Source organism: Lycium ferocissimum, chromosome 10 (assembly GCF_029784015.1).
Source record: "Lycium ferocissimum isolate CSIRO_LF1 chromosome 10, AGI_CSIRO_Lferr_CH_V1, whole genome shotgun sequence".
NCBI classification, from domain to species: domain Eukaryota; kingdom Viridiplantae; phylum Streptophyta; class Magnoliopsida; order Solanales; family Solanaceae; genus Lycium; species Lycium ferocissimum.
In genome coordinates this window covers 14,738,551-14,745,695 of record NC_081351.1, presented here as the reverse complement: position 1 = coordinate 14,745,695, position 7,145 = coordinate 14,738,551, and positions in this window count along the sequence as shown.

The following is a 7,145-nucleotide window of genomic DNA, read 5'->3' as shown; positions in this document are numbered from 1 at the left end:
CAATGTTCAATAATTTTCAAGTAGTTTTAAAATGTGTGCTTTATAACTTAAAATTTTATACATTTAGTTATGAGTTTACTGAAATTGTATTAACTTTCTTAAATATTTAGTCAGTGAATATATGGAAAATATTATAAATATATAAAGTGGCACTCGGTAGAACAAGTAGTTGTCTGGTGCTAGTGGCGCAGGCCTCAATGTTCCGCCTGCGATGCCTGAGATTGAATCCCATGAGGGCCACATTTTATAACTGCTTTGTTTTCTACGTTTAATTTGAGAATTACAGGATATTGGTGTTCTTTTCCTACTTTTCCTTATTTCTTCTCTCGTTTTCTATTTTGTTTCTTCTTTTCTTTCCTTTTCTTTATTTGCTGCTAATTGTTTTCCTTATGAGCTCTCCCTTAATTCTTGCTTCTGTTTTATAGATTATACTTTTTCTCTTATGCGATATTTTTCACTTTTCGAAATTCAGAATTTTAATTTTGACTGTGTGTTTCAATATATAATTTTTAAAAATTTTGAAATAAATTTACATATTTGATAATTACGTAAAACGTACTATAAGTCACAATAAATAATAATTGTTAAATATTTAAAAGGCATATGATAAAATTATGGTCAAACAATAACTCGTTCGACTCTCGAAATCACAATCTACAGTGAGTAGAGTTTCTTCGTCTGTATTAATGTTTGCATGCACCGCCAAAGTTTCTTCATCATTCAGGTTTTCTTCGTTTGGGTTCATGTTTTTTTTGCTGTTGATGTGATCGGTTGTTGATATATTCGTTTGAATTCATGTTGGAATAGATGTATAGTAAAGTTTATAGGTGGCATGTAAAGACTTTTCATCTTCATTTGTGTGAAAACATGGATCATATTTTTTTTTTTTTTAAAATAGGATCATATTTAGTTGCTCAATGTATTTTGGGAATAGGAATGAATCATTGTATTTATTTGTGTGTTTTGTAGGAAAATATTGCAAAATCAGATTAAGGGTTATGGTAGTCTTTTCACTGAGTGTGGCCACATTTGGGCCAAATTTATGTGGCCATTTAGCAGCGCTCTATCTCCCTGAGAATGAAAATAAGCATATGGAGCAGTGTTTTCAGGGGCGTTTTTGGGGTGAGCCTCGGGGCGGGGCGTAGGAAAAAAGCATCTGGGCATTTTCAAAAGGTGAAGATCCTGTGGGCGTACGCCCTAAAATTCGAGGCATAAGTCTCGGGCACAAAAGCGTAAGTCCCGGGCGCAAAGGCGTATGCTACGGGCGTTAATTTAATTTTTATTGTTTTAAAAGTATTTTTGCTATAGATTATGATTTTTATTATTTTTCTAATGATATTTATACTTTATATTATCATCTTTTCATGTTGTAGTGATTTTTCTTAAATATAGAAATAAAGAAAGCAAATCTCATAGAAAATAACACTGCCATAAATAGTTTTTTTAGATGATTATGTCTGAAATTGATACGATAGAGATTTCATAGCAATATATTCCTGAAGCAACTTCATCCATTTTTTGTCATTGCTCTTACACTTTTTGCCCTTCTCCTTCTTTGAATATCTAAATAAAAGTCAGTGCAAATATTAATTGAGGGGAAGGACTAATAGATTTGGAGATTGATGATGACGTGAATGAAGATTTCATTTTAAAGATTATCTAGGCTATTATTATTTTTTGTGTTGTGACCTTTGTCAAATAATAATTATTATAATTCTTTTTATATTATTGGTGATTTATTTGAATTTATTTGCAGAATTCTAATGAAAACTTTACATTTGCTTATGTTTTAGTAAAAAATTACAAAATTAAAGATACATGAAACATACGTCCCGTAGATCCACTTTCGCCCGTGTTTTCGGGGCTTACATACGCCCGGTCGATCTCATGTAAGTGAGGGTGTTCACCCGAACACCCTCGGCAAAAAATTACAGTGTATATATAGGGTATATTTTCTGTATTTATGTGCATATATTAACTTTTGAACACCCTCGGCAAAAATTACAGTGTATATTTAACTTCTTCTTTTTTTTCCGAACACTAAAATCCTGGATCCGCCACTGCGCCCAGTGCTACCTAAAACGCCTCGCCTCGTGCTTCCGCCTTTTAAAACACTGATATGGAGTACTAAATGGTGAAACAATAAGGTCTTTTTGCCACACTATTATCTTAATTTAAAATTGTACAATAGAGGTTATGGTGATTTTTACATGAGTGTGGCTAAATTTGGATCAAATTGATTTGGCAATTTAGCAACTCTCATGATGAAAATACCTATGCACCATACGCCAACAATTATTTCTGGAGAATGTCAACCAATGCATCTGCTGAAATTAGTGAGGATAAGCCCGGGCTCAATTGCTAAGAAGTTTATTTTAAGTTGCTATAATTATTATCAACAACCAATTGACCCGTCTGGTCCTAAATTTTAAATTAAAGTTTGTCCTCACTAACAATTCATAATTCGTACTGCAAAAGAAGTCGAAGTTGAAAACTACATGTTCAAATGAACCATTTCCCTGAATGTTTTATTGCTTCCATGAGGATCTGAAACCATAGAATAACACATCATTGTACTACAAAAATTGAGCAGTTGTTGGTTGTGATTTACAAAGTTTGTCTGTAATTACGGTGTATGTAAATTTTCGTCAGTTTGGACTTTGGACAAAGAGAATGATTAGACTGTGTGTATGACCAACATTGCGAAAGCACATGCAATATGGAATAACTTCAAATAATTACATGAATTAAGAACACATCAGAGTTTACTCCTGTCAGCGTTGGTGTATCTCAATTGAACCTGGGGAACTATGTCATCATCAAGCAGATGTTGAAGTTTTCTGCTAACAAGAGTGAGTTCAAGTGAGACGCTGCCGTATATAAGTCTTTAGATGGTTATGTATGCACTGGGCATGTGCCATATTGAAGCATCTATCATCAGTTCAGTAAATTAAATTAATAACACGTGGAGGAAAATACAGTGAAGGCATCTTCTCCATCCTTGTTTCCTCTAGAAAGAGGATTCCATTGCAATCTTCTCATGATTAAGTGAGTAAACTTCAGTGTCAATGTGAACTTTTTCAATAATTGATCTATCTCTACCAGTTGAATCTGAACACTGGAACATTTTCCCCTTCTAGACCAAATGCTGAGATCTTACTGGGGTACTACTAGTCGGCATTTTCTGTTTGGGATTCTGCCGAGACAAGAAGGGCCTGCGGAGTGTTGTTTTCCTTGTCAGGTTCGTAAGCAGGCTGCAGCAAACTGAGGTCATTCTCTCCATGCATTTTCTCTGGTAGATTTATGTTTACTTCCTCATGACTAAAGTGAAATGGGGACTTCATCTCTTCAGGCATCAGCGGAGATGATGGAGTCAAACTTTTTACATATGGCAACAAATGCACATCGGAACAATGAATCTAGACCCTGCACCAAATCATTATCCTCATTCTGAAGAGCAAAGCCCCTTTCATCCTAGGGAAAAATGATAAATTAGACAATAAGGTAATATAACAGTTCAAGTGGAGACAATAAATAAAGAGATATAGTTACATTTTTGGACCGCTCAAAAGAATATACATATAATATACATATTGTATACACAAATTTTAAATGTGGTATACATAAAATAGCCTACCTGATGTTCTTTCTCCTACCTGATGTTCTTTCTCTTCTGTTTCTTCCAATGGTTCTGCATCAGCTAATGGAGCTACAAATGGATTCTCCAAATCGTATGCGCGGCTGATGGGAATCCAGTGAAGCATGTATTCCCTGCTTGAACCTCCGAGCTTCATCTTATTCCTCTCTTTCAACTCAAATTGTAACCCTGCTTCAATCTTGTTGCCAGAAATGCATGACCCATGGACTAAAGCAGCAGCAAATCAAAGTAAGCAAATTAATACAAACAACAAAAGGAAATCTGATCTCGCTGGAAATTCACCACTGTATGCAGAGAGAATCAATTGACTGGATAAACCAAAACCAAATCAAGGAAAACAAAAGAGCAAGACCTGGCGTGTTTGGTGTGAAGGAAAACATTTTGCAGAAAATGTTTTTCAATTCTCATGTTTGGTTGGTCAAAGTGTTTTGAAAAATATTTTTCTCTAGGAAAACAACTTGCTTAAATATGAGGAAAATGACTTCCTAAACGGAAGTAGGTAAAACAAATTCTATAAGTGACATTTCTAGGTTCATTGTGTCCTCCTCATCCATGACAACCCCCACTATCACCCCATAGTGTTTGCTAGATTACATATGAATGCTCTTGGGATAATATTTTTCTTTGTTTACTTATCAAACAGTAGAAAATAAGCAAGAAACCCAATTATTTTTCAAGAAAACATTTTCCTTTGTACCAAACACACCTCAAATGACTTGTAGTAGAGAAATGAAGCATGTGAAACAATAGATTATACAGAGAACCCTTAACATGCTGAAGCAAAATGACAGAAAGAAAGCCTAAGCGTCAAATCCTTGTCTAGTCAAGAGGTAAACAAAATCATGAAACAATGATATGAAAAAGCTGATGTAATGCTGACCCCAAGACCCATGCAGAGGTCAAGAATTTGGATATTAACATATGAAAAGATGCAAAAAATTTAATAAATTTCATACAGAATCAAGAAAATAGGAATTGCCAGAAGAGAGATCAATGACAGAGAGGGACTGTGAAGAAGGATTAGAGTGAATGCGGAGGTGGAATCCACTGATAGTTGGGTGTTCCAATACATAGGGGCAAAAACATGGGTACTAACATTTTAATACACCTGGATAGGAACCTGCAAAAGTAGTCAGCTTTTTGAAATCAAAATCCTCAAATGAAGCAAGGTGTAAGCTCGTCAAAGTTAACTGCAAAATGTAATCTTTATGCTAGAAATAGATTGTGAAGATCAGTGGAGTAATTAATGACTCAACTGCATATTTGATAAGGAAGGTGAAACAATAAGTCAATATGAGTGAAATGGATCATTAAGAACGCAAATAATGACGATCAAGCCAAAAAAAAAAAAAAAAAAAAAAAAAAGCAGGTGCAGCAGAACGTACCAAAAGTTCCCATAACTGAGAAGACGATAAGCTTAATTGGTCTGTAAATGTTTATTTCAGCAAGTATATAAGGCAGGTAAACTATGGGAGTATCTTATTGAATGCAGGAGCTCAATGATAAACTGGTTAGATTGTCCAGTTTGCATCAACATTAGTACTACTGATCTGGTTAAAAATATTAACAAGAAGGGATTGTTAATTGGGAAAAGGGAAAAACAAACACTATCTGTTTATCACGAACTTAGTTGCAAAATAAAGTGGTAGAATTTACGATGTAGCTAATCGGATAAGATCATCGTACGATGGTAATTCTTATTAGTGACCTTGTTCTGCAGCTCGACATAAGTAATAGTTTATTCCCGACTTCATTGTCTATTCAATAAAAGATAGAGAAAGAATATGTGTAAATAAATGTAAGCATATAAAAAAAGACTGGAAATATATATGAGTCTAACAATAGAATAGAGCAAAAGAGTTATTCTATTTGAGGTGGTAGAAGACTTACAAAGCTGCTCTGTGGATGATTTCATCATAAACAATATTATATGTTGAACGGTCATCACGATTGGCCGGCGTATATGGACGAATGAGACTTTAACAGAACTCGAAGTCTTTGCTCTTGATAAAGCAACATAAAGCTGACCATGTGAAAAAACAGGTTCTTGCAAGTAAATTCAAACAAAGTCTAGTGTTTGACCTTATGCTTTATTTATCGTCATAGCATAGCACAATTTTACTAGAAACTGTGTTCGTTTAAATGCAACCGGTAATCTTTCATCCATTGATGATAATAGTGGTATTCTTGGAATAAATACATGTGTGTCTTTGAAATCACCTGTCGCAATCTTAGCACTAACTATATGTGTCTTAATATCTGAACATATTAATCGTGTACCATTACATAAACCTTCATATGGATTCAAATTCCGTAGTAATATAATAGGACAATTCTCTTTCAAAGTTAATTTATAAGGGGGTAAACCAGCAGGATTCAAGCTGTGTTATAAATCTTCAAATAGAGTTTGATCATTAGGCTCAACAGTTTCGTCAATGCCAACAAATGTAGTTGCTTTCTCTGGAAACTTTGCAATAAGCATATCATTGATTTCATTTACAAAATCATTCTTCGTTGTTAGAATAACACGAGAATCTGCAGAAGAGAAATTAGAGAAAAGTGTGTTTAAATTCGGAAAGGTCATAGTGAATAATTTATCTAAAGATTCCTCTTCAGTTGTAAAAGGAATGATCAAAGTAAAACTCAGCACAATTTCAAATCTAATAGATAACACTGTTAAACACCTAAACTGTAGATCACCTAAACTGGGCAGGAAGGGAGAACAGTGAAGACACCAAGCAAAACGATCAAAAAATATGCAGAAGAACCCGTTAAACCCAAAAAATCAGTGACTGGTGGGACTTTTGAGAGAGGCCCAGAAGCGATAACACGTGTTATAGCCGAAGATGATAATTGCTGTGGCAGACAGGTAGGCACGACCATGAAACAGAGGCGTGAAGCAGCCGAACTGTGGCTTCTTATATAAGAGAAAATACATGTGTATGCAGTTTCACTTGGAAGAAGCAATTGGTAAATGACAAATTGATTTAAAGGGCTTTCTTCAAGTTCCAACAAATGAAACGTGAAGTTGACTTGGGAAGGAAAAAGGCTTAAGGGCTTTATTGCAAGCAAATTTAATGTATTAGTAATTCCTACTGCAACGTGGGTTGAATCATGGGCTGAATCTAAGAATTTGAAAAAAACATAACTGTGCAAAGTTCAGAATTTTTTTACAAAATCATAGCAGGATTTACATTCCATGACAAGTAAGAATTTGTATACCGTAATAGATGATAAAACATAATCCGGACTACATTCCAGCTAAAAGCCCCTAAAATTTCGTTACAGTTTGTTCCTAGAGAATAAAATGTTGATTGAATAGTCATATATCATTTTTGTACATAAAAAAGATAGATGTTAGTCAAGTTAAACTACTCAATAAAGACAAACTACTTTAAGTTGAAATTGTTCTTATTAATATATATCATATACAACACTTATTACTCACATTACATAATAACACATTTTGTCTGCTCTCATTTCAATA